Raw genomic sequence first — 19,243 nt, 5'->3', positions numbered from 1 at the left:
GTTGCTATGGCGGGGAGAGAGCTCGGCGTTGCTATGGCGAGGGGGTGGGGTGGTGGGGGGGGAGGCGGAATTGAATCGCTGTAAGGGGATACACGTGACCGAATCCTGGTGACCGGGGCATAGGATTCATTTTTTTTTATGTTGCTTGCTTCTCAGGACGCAGTTGTTCATAAATTTGATGGTAGTTGCTTAGATTTTTCTTGCAATTTGCGAGATGGAGGGGCAGGGTAAGGGGATGCATCTGACTTGGGCAGTTGTTCATCAATTTGATGCAGGCAGCAGCCCCTCCCACGCAAAGTGCGGAAGCAACTGCTGTGTTGGAGGAAGCAACCCCTGAGCAGGAGCAAGCAACTGTTAAAGCAACAGCCTAGGAATCAACAGACAAGCCTCCGGTACTCCCCAACAAGCAAGCGTGCTCTGCAAAGGGGAAAGAAATCTCATTCCATGATATTAGGGCCATCAACGAGTTGCTCGAGAAGTGTGTGATCCCAGGTTCGACGCCACCGCTCGCGAGGAGTAAATATGCTGGCACCATACCTGTAATACGGACATCAGCTGCCATCAATCTACTAGCAAACAAAGGAGCATGTGATTCAGGTGAAGAAGCACGATTGCTGCAAAGATCAAAGTCTAGAAGTGCTGTGTTGGATGATTACTATCCAGCTCCACCTTTCGATCTTGGGATAGATGAGCCAGCAGGAATAACAGGTGAGGAGGGCAAGGCAGCAGAGGATAAGGGGGTGGCAGACGCACCTGCCACCGACGACATTGAGTGGGGAATTGACTCGGGCAACATGGATTTCGATGAAGTTGTCGAGGGGGCAGTGAAAATGTTGTAGGACAGAGTGTGGGGCACATGTCACCTGCCGGTTTCAGTACACCAACTGAAGTTACAAAAACTACTGCTGAGGGGGAATCGGGCAAAAGTGCAGCCAGCAGCTCGGAAGAGCCCGTTCCTGAGAAGCGCGAGAGGGGGATACTGAAAGCTCCACCATCACAAAGGTCACCATATGTGAATGTAGAGATGAGGAAGGATTTCACATGCAATGCAGAAACAAACAGAGTGTACGCACTAGTTTTGTTGCTTGGAGGAGGAGGGACGAGAAGGACGTCGCAGGGTGATGATACAACGTGTGTGTTTCTTCCAGTAGCCACTTTTTTCCTGCTTTTTCCCTTTGCATTCAATGATCTTTCTTATTGTTATTTTTCTCATCAGAGCCTTTCTTTTGTTCTACAGGCCGTAAATCATAAACTATCGTGGTTACTTTTGCACAATCAAGGAGCTTGCTCGATCAATGAGGAAGGCAGGATGGATGAAGACACATGTCTTTGAGTTAGGGATTGAAGCAATCATGTACAACAGACAAGTGGGGTCCAAGAAAATAATCATGCATGTTAGGTTTTCGGTAAGAGAAATAAAACCCACAGTTTTTCCTTTTGTTTGGCACTGAAGTTGTTTCTTTATCATCTCATTCTACCCTTTTTCACAGACTTGGCTTCAAAGACTTGATTTCGATGTGAAGGAGCTGCATGACAGGTTCAAAGAATCAAACCATTTGGATGAGCAACACATGGTATGCTCCATGTGTTTACTAGTTGTTCCCCTTTTAAAAACATATTTAGTTGTCTATAATCGTGTGTGTGTTGTTGCCTAAATTTCTATGACTTGTGACACATAATTAGGATGGCTTTAGGTGCATGTACAAACCACCGTGCTGTGCATGTACAAATCACCCTACTGTGTACCTACTATAATAGCCCCCTCAAGATATGAGTGAGCAGTATCTGTCAGTTGGATTTTTTTTACATATAAGTTGCCTGTTATAGAGTGCATTGTTGCCTAAAAAGTGCATGGTTATAGTGACATTTTTTCTGCACAGGTTGAAAACCAAGTGCATTGCCTGTGCTTTGTTGTTCAGAAGTCAGATTTTTTTTTTGGTTTTTACATATCTGTTGCACCGACTCAAGTAAAGTTGCTCCTACAAACTCAGGGTTGCCTGAAATCACATCAGAAAGTTGGTGTTTTTTCTAAGATCATTTTTTCAGAAGTTGATATCGGGAAATCATAGGGAGTTGCCTGAATCACATCACAAGTTGCTCATAAAAACCCACAGAGTTGCCTGATAAGCCATACCAGAAGCTTCATACACATGTCAGAAGTTTTTTGATGTTTTTTTGTGTTTTGAGAGCCATATCAGAACTTACCTAAAATTATTGAGAGTTTCCTGAAAATTATATCAGAAGTTGCTCCTAAAACATATAGAGTTGCCCAAAATCATATCAACAGTTGATGTCCTTGTTATGCACCACCTTTTCTGTTATAGCTGACATGGTTTTTTTTAAGGTTATGATTCCTGTGCTTGAAAATTTAGATCCAGATAATGACGAAGGTGCACACCACTACTGGCTATTCAACATCAATCTGAGGGACAAAAGGTTCGAAGTGTTTGACTCATGGAGGATGTTAAAAAAAGCAAGAGGCTAGATGATGTAGCAAGGGCTGTTGTAGCAACAGTTCGTGTGTTGTGGGACAAATACTATCCAAAACAAGCAAAGACAATGGACAAGTTCCCGCTTCTGGATATCAATGCACCAAAGCAGACTGTATCGTAAGGACTAACCCACCTACATACATCTCGTTGTTATAAGACGGAGTTTTGCCTTTTTTTGCAAGTGCTTTCTCGACATTTTGTCTTTTTTGCAGTGGTGACTGTAGCATATTCGCATTGATGAACGCGTTATTGTGGAACGGGACATGGCTCCTAAACTACGGACAAAGCAACATACCAAACATTAGGAAGAAAATGACCATCTCCATGCTAAAGTGTGACCTGAATAAGATTCTATGGCAGGAGATCCTCAAACCGGTCAACAAGTGAACGAATAACTAGGTACATTTTTTTTATTTTTCCTGATCAATATGTGCCATTAGAGAACACAAATGCGAATGCTAATGTGTTCCATTAGAAAACTCGCAAAAGTTTGTTCCAAAACCACCTATAACAAGTTTGCATAAATCATAAGCGTCCATAGGTTTTGCAAGTTTATGAGTAAGGAATATAAGCACAAATGTCAAGCATCCACCTCCACATTTGTGAATTTAAAGCTAGGAAAACACATAAATTAAAACAAGTCCCTGCAAATCATTTCATAGTTGCTTTTTTAAACTGGCATTTGCTTGATTTCCCTTCTACATCTGCTCAGAAACTAGACCACAATTGCTTCATCTACCAGGACACTCTTGCTTTTTTGCTTCAGCTAGTTTGCAAGCCCAGGGGTCATTATCTTCATGTGGTAACGATCACAGCAGCTTCCCTAGGCATGTCGCAGTAGGGTGATCGATTGATTCACAAATGTTGCACTTGTTCTTTTTCTTAGGGTGTAGCTCCAGGGTTGATTTGAAGCGCCTGTTGCGGTTGTGCCCTTTTGTGACTGACCGAGGTGGATCCATAGGAGCAGGGGCAGGGGGGCAGGAGGTTGGTTTGAACAACTTGGGGCATTATGGTTTGATGCTTCCCTAGCCCGAGCCGCTTCTCGGGCTGCCTTTAGCCTCTTCTTCCTTAGTTTATTCAGCTTAGTGACCTCAATATCTGCTGCTTTCATGTGCCTCCTAGCTGCAGCGGCTGCCTCATCACTAGTCATTGCCTTCTTGGCTAGCTTTGCAAAATCCATTGTCAGAGTCACTTGCCGAACCTGGTTCTCCGACTCAGCGGGCAAGTCCGGTGGAGGGCCCTCATTAGTTGGCGGTGGTGCACTTGGCACCGTATCCTGCGTCCAGTGGTGCTTGATGTAGTGTGCAGGTATCTCATTGACGCCAAGGTGTGTGAAGATCTTCAAGACATGGCAACAAAGTATGCCGTCCCTATGCCACTTGCAACATTCACAATCATAGATTGCTGGCTCTGGCCTCACTGTGACTAGGTACTTCCTTGAGCCATACCCTAGAACTTCTTCTGTATTGGGCTCAAGGTGATAGAAGTTGATTCCAGCTGGGTGCACATCGTACTGGCCAATCATCTGAAACTCAGTTCTAAATTCCACATAGATGTCCCTAGTGTATGCCTTGTAGGCATGCTTCTCAATGGGGAAACACGACCATCTTTGTGCATCTAGATGCTCTGTTCGGTAGTCGTTCCCGCCCTCCCTCACGAGTATGTGTACCTGAATCTTCTCATGTTGCTTGACGAAGTTGAGAATTGACTTGTGTGGGTTCACATAGCGCTTCAAGACAGCATTGAACCCTTCGCTACGTTGCGTTGACTGAAGGAAAGGGAAGAACCTGAATTTGAATTAACACTGCACCCATGTAGCCTGGTATTCATAGAGTTTCTCAAAGTGGCCATGCATAAGACCTTCATATTTCAATTGAAGCGCAGCCCATTTCCTTTCAAACTCAGCCGGGGTGAAACTGAAGTCAGTGCATTCATTGAAGTCTTTCACCAAATCTGGGTTCCTAGCCAACACAGGGCCAAGCTTCTCTTGTGCTTTATTCATTATATGCCAACGGCAACAGCGGTGAATCGTTGCTGGGAACTTCCTCTTGATATATTGTGCCATAGCAACATCTTGGTCCGTGATGATGTTGTCCGGAGCCAAACCATCCATTGCCTCTAGGAAAGCATCAAACAACCAGTCATAACTTGAGGCTAGTTCCTGCTGCACAAATCCACATCCAAGCATAATTGACTGCCCATGTCTGTTGATGCCAATGAAGGGGGAAAACGGCATATTGTACATGTTCGTGAGATAAGTTGCATCAAATGATATGCAATCATGATAAGCCTCCGCGTATGCTTTCCGCGCCACACCATATCCACCCAAAACAAGTTTTATGTCCTGCCTTCCGCATCTGTCTTGCATTTAAAGAAGAATCCTGGGTCGTTTTCCATCACCTTGCAAAAGAAGTTTAGTGTTTCTTCAATCTCAATGTCCTTAGTTGGGGCATTGACCTTCGAACAGTGGTTATGGATGGCTTTAGCTGTGTACGGAACAATTAACTCTGATCCGTAGTATGATGACATTATCATCATCATCTTTCCTGTCATAAAAAAACAGAAACTTGTGTTTCAAGACAAACTAACCACAATGCAGCGAGCAACTTGTTTTTATAGAGAACATAAAGCAACAATTATGCATAAGTAGAACAAGACCAAGTCTGTTTCCTCACCAAGTGTTTTTTTCTGCTGGGTGATGCTTTTTTTTATTTGTCATAGTTGCACCAAAAGTGAACATAGTTGCCTTAGTTTAGTGTTCAAGTTGTCTGGGTTTTTTGCTGATCAGGGTCAGAACCCTAAGCACCTTATACTAGGATAGGAAAGAAAGCCAAGTAGTTGAGGTAGGAATAGGCAACACCAAGGTTTTCTGTTGGGTCATGCTTTATCAGAGTTGAATAAAAAATGAACATAGTTGCATAAAATATGAACATAGTTGCCTCAGGTCAAAGTACTTGACGCAGGAATAAGTAACAGTTCTCTAGTAACAAGATTTAATTCAATGTGAGTTGTACCTGCTGTCAAGTTGCAGTCGTTAAGGTGAGTAAGAAATTTTTTCTCTTCCGGCGGGATGCCTTGGTGAGAATGGAGGTATTTCAAAAGCGATGGCTTGTCAATCAGTGGGTGGTTGTGATCTGCAATAAAAGTGGTAACCTCACATCTGTCATCTATAAGCTTCACCACCATCTTAGCACGACATTTTGTTTGCTTCACAGTTTCTCGCTTCCTCTTCTTCTTGTAAGTGTGTTCCTCGCCATCCTCTTCAACATCTTGTTCAGGTGAACTCAAGCATGTAGTGTTTTTGCTTGACAAGGCAACATCCGGGATCTCAATCCTCTCAACTGGTTTGCGGAACTTGTTACAGCAGAATTGTTGTTTTTCCAGCATGCATGTGTAGGCTAACCTATAAGACATACTCCCTCCGTTCCTAAATATAAGTCTTTTTAGAGATTGCAACATCGACTACATACGGAGCAAAATGAGTGAATCTACACTCTAAACTACGTCTACATACATCCGTATGTAGTTTGTAGTGGAATCTCTAAAAAGACTTATATTATGGAACGGAGGGAGTATTCGACTTGATAGAAAAACCCTCCATCAAAGCATAACGATTGTAGTGTTCCCTCGCATCCTCTAATGTGTCGAAGCGCATGCCAACATAAGGTTATTGTGGCTGTGACCCAGCTTCTTCGTCTTCCAACTCATGTGCCTGCTTCCCCGCAAAAAAAAACTCATGCGCCTGCTACCTCTTGAGCACTGCGTTGGTTTTCCCTTGAAGAGGAAAGGGTGATGCAGCAAAGTAGCGTAAGTATTTCCCTCAGTTTTTGAGAACCAAGGTATCAATCCAGTAGGAGGCCACGCACGAGTCCCTCGCACCTACAGAAACAAATAAATCCTCGCAACCAACGCGATAAGGGGTTGTCAATCCCTACACGGTCACTTACGAGAGTGAGATCTGATAGATATGATAAGATAATATTTTTGGTATTTTTATGATAAAGATGCAAAGTAAAATAAAAGGCAATAAAAATAACTAAGTGTTGGAAGATTAATATGATGGAAAATAGACCCGGGGGCCATAGGTTTCACTAGTGGCTTCTCTCAAGAGCATAAGTATTACTGTGGGTGAACAAATTACTGTTGAGCAATTGACAGAATTGAGCATAGTTATGAGAATATCTAGGTATGATCATGTATATAGGCATCACGTCCGAGACAAGTAGACCGACTCCTGCCTGCATCTACTACTATTACTCCACACATCGACCGCTATCCAGCATGCATCTAGAGTATTAAGTTCATAAGAACAGAGTAACGCTTTAAGAAAGATGACATGATGTAGAGGGATAAACTCATGCAATATGATAGAAACCCCATCTTGTTATCCTCGATGGCAACAATACAATACGTGCCTTGCTGCCCCTACTGTCACTGGGAAAGGACACCGCAAGATTGAACCCAAAGCTAAGCACTTCTCCCATTGCAAGAAAGATCAATCTAGTAGGCCAAACCAAACTGATAATTCGAAGAGACTTGCAAAGATAACCAATCATACATAAAAGAATTCAGAGAAGATTCAAATACTGTTCATAGATAAACTTGATCATAAACCAACAATTCATCGGTCTCAACAAACACACCGCAAAAGAAGATTACATCAAGTAGATCTCCACGAGAGAGGGGGAGAACATTGTATTGAGATCCAAAAAGAGAGAAGAAGCCATCTAGCTAATAACTATGGACCCGAAGGTCTGAGGTAAACTACTCACACATCATCGGAGAGGCTATGGTGTTGATGTAGAAGCCCTCCGTGATCGATGCCCCCTCCGGCGGAGCTCCGGAACAGGCCCCAAGATGGGATCTCACGGGTACAGAAGATTGCGGCGGTGGAATTAGGTTTTTGGCTCCGTATCTGGTAGTTTGGGGGTACGTAGGTATATATAGGAGGAAGGAGTACGTCGGTGGAGCAACAGGGGGCCCACGAGGGTGGAGGGTGCGCCTGGGGGGTGGTAGGCGCGCCCCCTACCTCGCGCCCTCCTCGTTGATGTCTTGACGTAGGGTCCAAGTCCTCTGGATCACGTTCGTTCTGAAAATCACGTTCCCGAAGGTTTCATTCCGTTTGGACTCCGTTTGATATTCTTTTTCTGCGAAACTCTGAAATAGGCAAAAAAACAGCAATTCTGGGTTGGGCCTCCGGTTAATAGGTTAGTCCCAAAAATAATATAAAAGTGTATAATAAATCCCAATAATGTCCAAAACAGAATATAATATAGCATGGAACAATCAAAAATTATAGATACGTTGGAGACGTATCAAGCATCCCCAAGCTTAATTCATGCTCGTCCTCGAGTAGGTAAATGATAAAAATAGAATTCTTGATGTGGAATGCTACTTGGCATAATTTCAATATAATTCTTCTTATTGTGGCATGAATGTTCAGATTTGATATGATTCAAGATAAAAGTTTAATGTTGACATAAAAACAATAATACTTCAAGCATACTAACTAAGCAATTATGTCTTATCAAAATAACATAGCCAAAGCAAGTTATCCCTACAAAATCATATAGTCTGGCTATGCTCCATCTTCCCCACACAAAATATTCATATCATGTACGACCCCGGTTTTGGCCAAGCAATTGGTTCATACTTTTAACGCGCTTCAGCCTTTTCAACTCTTACGCAATACATGAGCGCAAGCCATGGATATAGCACTATGGTGGAATAAGGTATAATGGTAGGGGTTATGTGGGAAGACAAAAAAGGAGAAAGTCTCACATCAACGAGGCTAATCAACGGGCTATGGAGATGCCCATCAATTGATGTTAATGCGAGGAGTAGGGATTGCCATGCAACGGATGCACTAGAGCTATAAGTGTATGAAAGCTCAAAAAGAAACTAAGTGGGTGTGCATCCAACTTGCTTGCTCACGAAGACCTCGGGCATTTGAGGAAGCCCATCATTGGAATATACAAGCCAAGTTCTATAATGAAATTTCCCACTAGTATATGAAAGTGACAAAATGAGAGACTCTCTATCATGAAGATCACGGTGCTACTTTGAAGCACAAGTGTGGTAAAAGGATAGTAACATTGTCCCTTCTCTCTTTTTCTCTCATCATTTTTTTATTTGGGCCTTTTCTCTTTTTTATGGCCTCTTTTTTTTAGTCCGGAGTCTCATCCCGACTTGTGGGGGAATCATAGTCTCCATCATCCTTTCCTCACTTGGGACAATGCTCTAATAATGATGATCATCACACTTTTATTTACTTACAACTCATGAATTACAACTCAATACTTAGAACAAAATATGACTCTATATGAATGCCTCCGGCGGTGTACCGGGATATGCAATGAATCAAGAGCGACATGTATGAAAGAATTATGAACGGTGGCTTTGCCACAAATACAATGTCAACTACATGATCATGCAAAGCAATATGACAATAATGGAGTATGTCATGATAAATGAAACGGTGGAAAGTTGCATGGCAATGTATCTCGGAATGGCTATGGAAATGCCATGATAGGTAGGTATGATGGCTGTTTTGAGGAAGATATAAGGAGGTTTATGTGTGATAGAGCATATCATATCACGGGGTTTGGATGCACCGGCGAAGTTTGCACCAACCCTCAAGGTGAGAAAGGGCAATGCGCAGTACCGAAGAGGCTAGAAAATTGCGGAAAGGTAAGTGTGCGTATAATCCATGGACTCACATTAGTCATAAAGAACTCATATACTTATTGCAAAAATTTATTAGCCCTCAAAGCAAAGTACTACTACGCATGCTCCTAGGGGAAGGGTTGGTAGGAGTTAACCATCGCGCGATCCCGACCGCCACACAAAGGAAGACAATCAACAAATACTTCATGCTCCGACTTCGTTACATAACGGTTCACCATACGTGCATGCTACGGGAATCACAAACTCCAACACATGTATTTTTCAATTCCACAATTACTCAACTAGCACAACTATGATATTACTACCTTTATATCTCAAAACAATTATCAAGCATCAAATTTCTCATGATATTAATTAAAGCAAATTGCCATGCTATTTTAAGACTCCCAAAATAATATAAGTGAAGCATGAGATATTAATAGTTTCTATAAAACAAATCCACCACCGTGCTCTAAAAAATATAAGTGAAGCACTAGAGCAAAAACTATATAGCTCAAAAAATATAAGTGAAGCACATAGAGTATTCTAATAAATTCCGAATCAAGTGTGACTCTCTCAAAAGGTGTGTACAGCAAGTATGATTGTGGTAAACTAACAAATAAAGACTCAAATAATACAAGACACTCCAAGCAAAACACATATCATGTGGTGAATAAAAATATAGCTCCAAGTAAAGTTACCGATGGAAGTAGACGAAAGAGGGGATGCCTTCCGGGGCATCCCCAAGCTTTGGCTTTTAGGTGTCCTTAGATTATCTTGGGGTGCCATGGGCATCCCCAAGCTTAGGCTTTTGCCACTCCTTGTTCCATAATCCATCAAATCTTTCACCCAAAACTTGAAAACTTCACAACACAAAACTCAGCAGAAAATCTCGTAAGCTCCGTTAGCGAAAGAAAACAAAGACCACTTCAAGGTACTGTAATAAACTCATTCTTTATTTATATTGGTGTTAAACCTACTGTATTCCAACTTCTCTATGGTTTATAAACTATTTCACTAGCCATAGATTTATCAAAATAAGCAAACAACACACACAAAACAGAATCTGTCAAAAACAGAACAGTCTGTAGTAATCTGTAACTAACGCAAACTTACAGAACTCCAAAAATTCAGCCAAAATAGGAAGACCTAGACAATTTGTTTATTGATCAGAAGCAATTGGAATCAATATTTTATCACGTTCTGGTGATTTTTAACAATTATTTTCATGAACAGAAAGTTTCTGGAATTTACAGCAAGATCAAATAACTATCATCCAAGAAGATCCTATAGGTTAAACTTGGCAAAAACACTAATTAAAACATAAAAACACATCTAACCAGAGGCTAGACCAAATATTTATTCCTAAACAGAAGCAAAAAGCAAAGAAACTAAAAATAAAATTAGGTTGCCTCCCAACAAGCGCTATCGTTTAACGCCCCTAGCTAGGCATAAAAGCAAGGATAGATCTAGGTGTTGCCATCTTTGGTAGGCAATCCATAAGTGGCTCTCATAATAGATTCATAAGGTAATTTTATTTTCTTTCTAGGGAAGTGTTCCATGCCTTTCTTTAATGTAAATTGGAATCTAATATTCCCTTCCTTCATATCAATAATTGCACCAATCGTTCTAAGGAAAGGTCTACCAAGAATAATAGGACATGAAGGATTGCAATCTATGTCAAGAACAATAAAGTCTACGGGTGCATAGTTCCTATTTGCAACAATAAGAACATCATTAATTCTTCCCATAGGTTTCTTAATAGTGGAATCCGCAAGGTGCAAGTTTAAAGAGCAATCAGCAAATTCACGGAAACCTAATAAATCACATAAAGTTTTTGGAATCGTGGAAACACTAGCACCCAAATCACACAAAGCATAGAATTCATGATCTTTAATCTTAATTTTAATAGTAGGTTCCCATTCATCATAAAGTTTTCTAGGGATAGAAACTTCCAACTCAAGCTTTTCTTCGTAAGATTGCATCAAAGCATCAATGATATGTTTGGTAAAGGCTTTATTTTGACTATAAGCATGAGGAGAATTTAGCACGGATTGCAACAAGGAAATACAATCTATCAAAGATCAATTATCATAATTAAATTCCTTGAAATCCAAAATCGTGGGTTCATTAATATCTAATGTTTTGATCTCTTCAATCCCACTTTTATCAATTTTAGCATCAAGATCTAAAAACTCCGAATTTCTGGAACGCCTTCTAGGTAAAGATAGATCATATTCAGTCCCATCATTATCAAGATTCATATTGAAAAACAAAGATTTAATAGGGGACACATCAATAACTTTTAGATCTTCATATTTATTTTCATAGAAACTAGAAGAACACGCTTTCACAAAGCAATCTTTCTTAGCACGCATCCTAGCAGTTCTTTCTTTGCACTCATCAATGGAAATTCTCATGGCTTTGAGAGACTCCTTGATATCATGCTTAGGAGGAATAGATCTAAGTTTTAAAGAATCAACATCAAGAGAAATTCTATCGACGTTCCTAGCCAATCCATCAACTTTAAGCAATTTTTCTTCAAGCAAAGCATTGAAATTCTTTTGCGAATTCATAAATTCCTTAACACTAGCCTCAAATTCAGAAGGCATCTTATTAAAGTCTCCATAAGAATTGTTGTATGAATTACCATAGTTATTAGAGGAATTGCTAGGATAAGGCCTAGGATTAAAGTTTCCTCTATACGCGTTGTACCAAAATTATTCCTACCAACAAAATTCACATCCATAGATTCATTATTATTCTCAATCAAAGTAGACAAAGGCATATCATTAGGATCAGAAGAAACACTCTTAGTAGCAAATAATTTCATAAGTTCATCCATCTTTCCACTCAAAACATTAATTTCTTCTATCGCATGCGCTTTTTTATTAGTAGATCTTTCAGTGTGCCATTGAGAATAATTAACCATAATATTATCTAGGAGTTTAGTAGCTTCTCCTAAAGTGATTTCCATAAAAGTGCCTCCTGCGGCCGAATCTAAAAGATTTCTAGAAGCAAAATTCAATCTGGCATAAAAATTTTGTATAATCATCCACAAATTAAAACCATGCGTAGGGCAATTACGTATCATTAATTTCATCCTCTCCCAAGCTTGTGCAACATGTTCATGATCAAGTTGCTTAAAATTCATAATATCGTTTCTAAGAGAGATGATCTTAGCGGGAGGAAAATACTTAGAGATAAAAGCATCTTTGCACTTATTCCAAGAATCAGTACTATTTTTAGGCAAAGATGAAAACCAAGCTTTAGCACAATCTCTAAGCGAAAAAGGAAATAGCTTCAATTTAACAATATCATTGTCCACATCTTTCTTCTTTTGCATATCACACAAATCAACGAAGCTATTTAGATGGGTAGCGGCATCTTCACTAGGAAGGCCGGCGAATTGATCTTTCATGACAAGATTCAACAAAGCAGCATTGATTTCACAAGATTCGGTATCGGTAAGAGGAGCAATCGGAGTGCTAAGGAAATCATTATTGTTGGTATTGGTAAAGTCACACAATTTGGTATTATCTTGAGCCATCGTGACAAGTAAGCAATCCAACACACGAGCAAACAAGAAGCGAGCGAAAAAGGCGAACTTGAAAAGAGAGGGCGAATAAAACGGCAAGGGTGAAGTGGGGGAGAGGAAAACGAGAGGCAAATGGCAAATAATGTAATGCGGGAGATAAGGGTTTGTGATGGGTACTTGGTATGTTGACTTTTGCGTAGACTCCCCGGCAACGGCGCCAGAAATGGCTCGTTGTCGGGAGTCCAAATCTTGACTTGACCTTGCGTAAGCCTCCCCGGCAACGGCGCCAGAAATCCTTCTTGCTACCTATTGAGCACTGCGTTGGTTTTCCCTTGAAGAGGAAAGGGTGATGCAACAAAGTAGCGTAAGTATTTCCCTCAGTTTTTGAGAACCAAGGTATCAATCCAGTAGGAGGCCACGCATGAGTCCCTCGCACCTACACAAACAAATAAATCCGTGCAACCAATGCGATAAGGGGTTGTCAATCCCTACACGGTCACTTACGAGAGTGAGATCTGATAGATATGATAAGATAATATTTTTGGTATTTTTATGATAAAGATGCAAAGTAAAATAAAAGGCAATAAAAATAACTAAGTGTTGGAAGATTAATATGATGGAAAATAGACCCGGGGGCCATAGGTTTCACTAGTGGCTTCTCTCAAGAGCATAAGTATTACGGTGGGTGAACAAATTACTGTTGAGCAATTGATAGAATTGAGCATAGTTATGAGAATATCTAGGTATGATCATGTATATAGGCATCACGTCCGAGACAAGTAGACCGACTCCTGCCTGCATCTACTACTATTACTCCACACATCGACCGCTATCCAACATGCATCTAGAGTATTAAGTTCATAAGAACAGAGTAACGCTTTAAGCAAGATGACATGATGTAGAGGGATAAACTCATGCAATATGATATAAACCCCATCTTGTTATCCTTGATGGCAACAATACAATACGTGCCTTGCGGCCCCTACTGTCACTGGGAAAGGACACCGCAAGATTGAACCCAAAGCTAAGCACTTCTCCCATTGCAAGAAAGATCAATCTAGTAGGCCAAACCAAACTGATAATTCAAAGAGACTTGCAAAGATAACTAATCATACATAAAAGAATTCAGAGAAGATTCAAATATTGTTCATAGATAAACTTGATCATAAACCCACAATTCATCGGTCTCAACAAACACACCGCAAAAGAAGATTACATTGAATAGATCTCCACGAGAGAGGGGGAGAACATTGTATTGAGATCCAAAAAGAGAGAAGAAGCCATCTAGCTAATAACTATGGACCCGAAGGTCTGAGGTAAACTACTCACACATCATTGGAGAGGCTATGGTGTTGATGTAGAAGCCCTCCGTGATCGATGCCCCCTCCGGCGGAGCTCCGGAACAGGCCCCAAGATGGGATCTCACGGGTATAGAAGGTTGCGGCGGTGGAATTAGGTTTTTGGCTCCGTATCTGGTAGTTTGGGGGTACGTAGGTATATATAGGAGGAAGGAGTACGTCGGTGGAGCAACAGGGGGCCCACGAGGGTGGAGGGCGCGCCTGGGGGGTCTTGACGTAGGGTCCAAGTCCTCTGGATCACGTTCGTTCCGAAAATCATGTTCCCGAAGGTTTCATTCCGTTTGGACTCCGTTTGATATTCTTTTTCTGCGAAACTTTGAAATAGGCAAAAAACAGCAATTCTGGGCTGGTCCTCCGGTTAATAGGTTAGCACAAAAATAATATAAAAGTGTATAATAAAGCCCAATAATGTCCAAAACAGAATATAATATAGCATGGAACAATCAAAAATTATAGATACGTTGGAGACGTATCAGTGCCACATGAACTAAAGCATTAGCAGGAGGTGGGGGAGCAGCAACACGATTGTTCGGGACATGATTAGTGTTAGAGCCAACGTTGGGGTCAAGAGACTCACCAACCTCCTCCTCCAAATGTTGATGCTCCTGCTCATCCCTTGCATGCAAGAAGGGTGCACCCAACTCGACTGAAATGTTGATGGACTCTACGTCAAGCGGTGGTTCATTCTGATCAATCATCATGAACAATCAACCTGCAACAAACTGTGTGTTAGCCCACCACAAAAGCATGCATGACCTTTTCGAACAAACTAGTTGTAGAATAAAAGGAGCAACTATAAACACTTGTTTGGGCAACTATAAAGTTAAACAGGGGCAATTTTTATCTTCTTTTTTCTCAAAAGTTTCTTGTTTCTCTTTTTTCTTATACGTTTTATGTTTCTACCAGTATGGCACACATATATAGCAGCAAAGATTTGTTTTACATGACATGCGCTTTTTCATTTGTGCCTTTTTTCAGCAGCAGATTACAACTTTTGACGATGGGAAATAACGTGCATATCTTACGAAGAGCTTGCCAGGAGCAGAAGGCCTATCATTTGGTGTAGTTTATGCCCTTTTTATTTATTTTTTAGTGAGAACATATGCAATGTAGCAAAGTATCTTAGTGTGGGATTGTTCGAATCTGTTTATTACGTGTCCGTCGTTTTATGCGTTTGTCGTTTGTGTCTTTTCAGCGAGAACCATTCTGATATGACAAAAGTTGTGTGTTAACACATGCAAGTTACTACTTTCTACCCCGCTTCTAACATGCATTTTATGTTCTTGGAAGTGCATGCTTTCATGCACAGGCAGTTGCATGTGTTTTAGTACTAGAGTTTGCCATGTTCTTACATCTGATAGAGGCAACTCTAGATTATTTGAACAGATACGTTTGCACAGCTTTTTTTATCAGAGTTGCATCAAAAATGAACATAGTTGCCTCAGTTAACTGTTCAAGTTGCCAGGTTTGTTTCCTGACCAGGGTCGCTCATGAACCCTAAGCACCTTATACTAGGATAGGAAAGAAAGTCAAGTAGGTTTCAATGCATACAATATAGAGAAATTAGGTTTTGGCGTTGCAATGCACCTGCAAAACTGTGCAATGGTCCTGCATTTTTTTCGCACTAGAGTTGCCCTATTTTTGTACTGGTGTTGCTTTTTTGTCTCATAAAAGTTGCTCAAGATGCATGCCATACATAGGGTTGGCTGAAAGCAGTCTACAAGTTGCTCTTATTTTTTTACCAGATCAAAAGAACGAACTAAAAACTAGTTGATGTTCAAGTAGGGAAGGGCTGGGGTGGTTGAGTAGGGAAGAGTGAGGAGTCAGGGGAGGGGGGAGGTGGTGCTTACCTTTGGGGGGGGAGGTAGGTCTCCTTTTTTGTCTCCAGATCTGATTTTTGGAGAAAGGAGGAGGAAGGATGTTACGCCCTCGATTCAATCGTACACTAATCATACACGCAAATGTGTACGATCAAGATCAAGGACTCACGGGAAGATATCACAACACAACTCTAGACATAAATTAAAATAATACAAGCTTTATATTACAAGCCAGGGGCCTCGAGGGCTCGAATACATAAGCTCGAATACACAAGAGTCAGCGGAAGCAACAATATCTGAGTACAGACATGAGTTAGACAAGTTAGCCTTAAGAAGGCTAGCACAAAAGCAACATCGATCGAAAAGGCAAGGCCTCCTGCCTGGGAGCCTCCTAACTACTCCTGGTCGTCAGCGGTATCCACGTAGTAGTAGGCATCGGCGGTGGCATCTGGCTCCTGGGCTCCGACATCTGGTTGCATCAACCAGAAAGAAGAAGAAAGGGGGGAAAGGGGGGAGCAAAGCAACCGTGAGTACTCATCCAAAGTACTCGCAAGCAAGGATCTACACTACATATGCAACATTATCAAAGGAAGGCTGTATATGTGGACTGGGCTGCAGAAATGCCAGAATAGAGAGAAGGCCTAGTCCTATCGAAGACTAGCATCTTCTGGAAACCACCATCTTGCAGCAACAGGAGGGAGTAGAGTAGCATAAAGTAAAGTAGTAGTACTGTCATCAACCTCGGCCAGAGATCCTTTCTCGACTCCCTGCGAGAGAGCAATCCCAGAGCCATACTATCCAATTCTCATCACAATCCATTTCTCATCACAAGTATCCAGTTCTAGTTGTATCGATCGGGATACAACTCCAAGTGTCCGTTACCGTAGGACAGGCTATCGATAGATGTTTTCTTCCCTGCAGGGGTGCACCAACTTACCCATCACGCTCGATTAACTCCGGCCGGACACACTTTCCTGGGTCATGCCCGGCCTCGGCCAAACAATACGCCGCAACCCGACCTAGGCTTAATAGAGAGGTCAGCACGCCGGACTAAACCTATGCCCCAGGGGTCATGGGCCATCTCCCCGGGAACTCCTACACGTTGCGAGCGCGGCCGGTGAGCAGACCTAGCTACCTCCTTCAAAAAGGCAGGTGCTTACGCAGTCCAATCCGGCGCGCGCCACTCAGTCGCTGACGTCTATTAAGCTTCGGCTGATGCATACGACGCAAAACGCCCATACTATGCCCACGTGATGGTTAGTACTATCAGGCCAGAGGCCCCTCGGATCAAATATCCAAATCGTAGTGGATTAGGAGCACACGGTAACAAGCAGAGACTCACGAAAGATGTGACCCCGTTGCCCCGTCTCGAGGACTTGCGGCAAGGGCTAGGAATTCCCGGCCAAGCCTCATAATTATCTCGCGGGCACCCTCCAGGTCAACCCGTCTCCACATCACTCGCGGGTACCCCTCAGGGTCGACCCACCTTTCCAAGTAACAGTGGTAAAGTCCAAGTATCCGTGTGTCCAAACATCAAGGGGAAAACCCGAGGAATCACCCCCGGTGAATTCCACTCGATGTAATCATCAAGGTGAACGTAAGAGGAACCACCCCCGAGGTTCACACTTGAGGGGTTGCACGACAGAGTCGTATCGGAAGTGGTTAAGGCGGAATCACCCTCGATGACCACGACCGAATAGCTACACTACAGGGTTAACATCAGAAGTGTTGTAGAGGTCTCACCCTCGCCACTCGATAGTAACCTAGTAGTGTCGAGCAACTAAGGGGAAAGTGATGTGTGGTGCCGGGGCCTGGTCTTCAATCCCGTTGATTGGGTCTTCGATGATGGAGCAGGGGCAACAAGGACAAGGTGGGGGTCACTGATGGATCACTAACCAACCTATACTAAGCAGTTTAGGATAAGCAGGTAAGGTACAATAAGCAGGTTACAAAAGCAGGCTATGCATCAGAATAGGAGCAAACAATAACAATAGCAAAATCTAATGCAAGCATGAGAGAATGGAATGGGCGATATCGAGATGATCAAAAGGGGGGCTTGCCTGGTTGCTCTAGCAAGGAGGGGTCGTCATCGACGTAGTCGATCACAGGGGCAGCATCGATCTCGGGGTCTACAAAAGAGAAGAGGGGGAAGAAACAGTAAATATAAAGCAAACATAGCATCACAAAGCATAACATGGCAATATGATGTGCCGTGTGTGACCTAACGTATGGCTACAAGATAAAGGTGAAGGGGGAATTCAACCGGGAAAGTTTAACCGGTTCCGGACCTGTGTCAGACAGATGACCGAAGGGGGAATGTTCCATGTTCAGATAGTTAGAGGCATCTGACAGCTAAACGGACCGCGTATTCGGATTCGTTGGATTTTTCTTAGCAACTTTCATGTAGAAAACATTTTCATCCGAGTTACGGTTTATTTTCTATGAATTTCTGAAGATTTAAACAATATTATGCAAATATCTTTAATTCAAAAACGGGGTACTGCGTCAGCACGATGTCACCCAGACATCAGCAGTCAACCAGCCAGTTTGACTTGTCAAGCTGACGCCTAGGACCCACATGTCATGGGCAGAGGGTTAATAGGGGGTTCTAACTTAATCAGATTAGTTAAATAACAGGCTGGGCCCACCAGTCATTGATTAATTAGCTTAACTAAATAGTTTTAACTAATTTAGTTAATTCAAAAAGCGATGGGGGCCACTCGTCAACGACTGGACCAAGTCTAGTCAGCAAGTTGACTCGGTCAACAGGGACCGTGGGACCCAGCTGCCAGTGACACAGAGGGCCCAATGGCAGGGCCACATCGGACCAGCACTGGAGTGAGCTCCGACGAGTCCTGTTCGCGGCGGAGGGCTCGGGCGACCATCGGGATTCGTCCCCCGCCGTCCGTTTGACGCGCGCGGGGGTGCGTTCAGTCGAGGGCGATGAGCCGCATCGAACTGGGGCGGTAGCCGGGCCGGGGGCGGCCGGAGACGGCGCCGGCGTCGACGCGTCGGCGACCAAAGAAGGGCGGAGCGCGTCGGGTTCGCGTCGCAGGTGCCCATTTGGCACGCGGCGCGGTGCGTTCGGATGCGGGCAAGTCACCGCGTCGAGCGGTGCAAGTGGCTGGAGCGGGGGAGGTCCCGAGCATCGCCGGTGATGAGCAGAAGCGATGGCGGCTTCGGGCAAACGCTGACGCGGGGCTGCGATGCGCGACGGGGCGGTGAGCGAGCGTGGGTGGCTCCGTGGCGATGCACCAAGCACGACCACGTGCTCAGTGGCAGGCCATAGCGGCTGTGGCTGTGACGGCGAGGCGGGTGATGACGGCGAGCTCGCAGGTGCGGCGATAGCTAGCTAGAGAGGGAGGCGGC

This window comes from Triticum aestivum, chromosome 2D, assembly GCF_018294505.1.
Source record: "Triticum aestivum cultivar Chinese Spring chromosome 2D, IWGSC CS RefSeq v2.1, whole genome shotgun sequence".
In the NCBI taxonomy this organism is placed as follows: Eukaryota; Viridiplantae; Streptophyta; class Magnoliopsida; order Poales; family Poaceae; genus Triticum; species Triticum aestivum.
Note: the sequence above shows the minus strand (reverse complement) of the source record.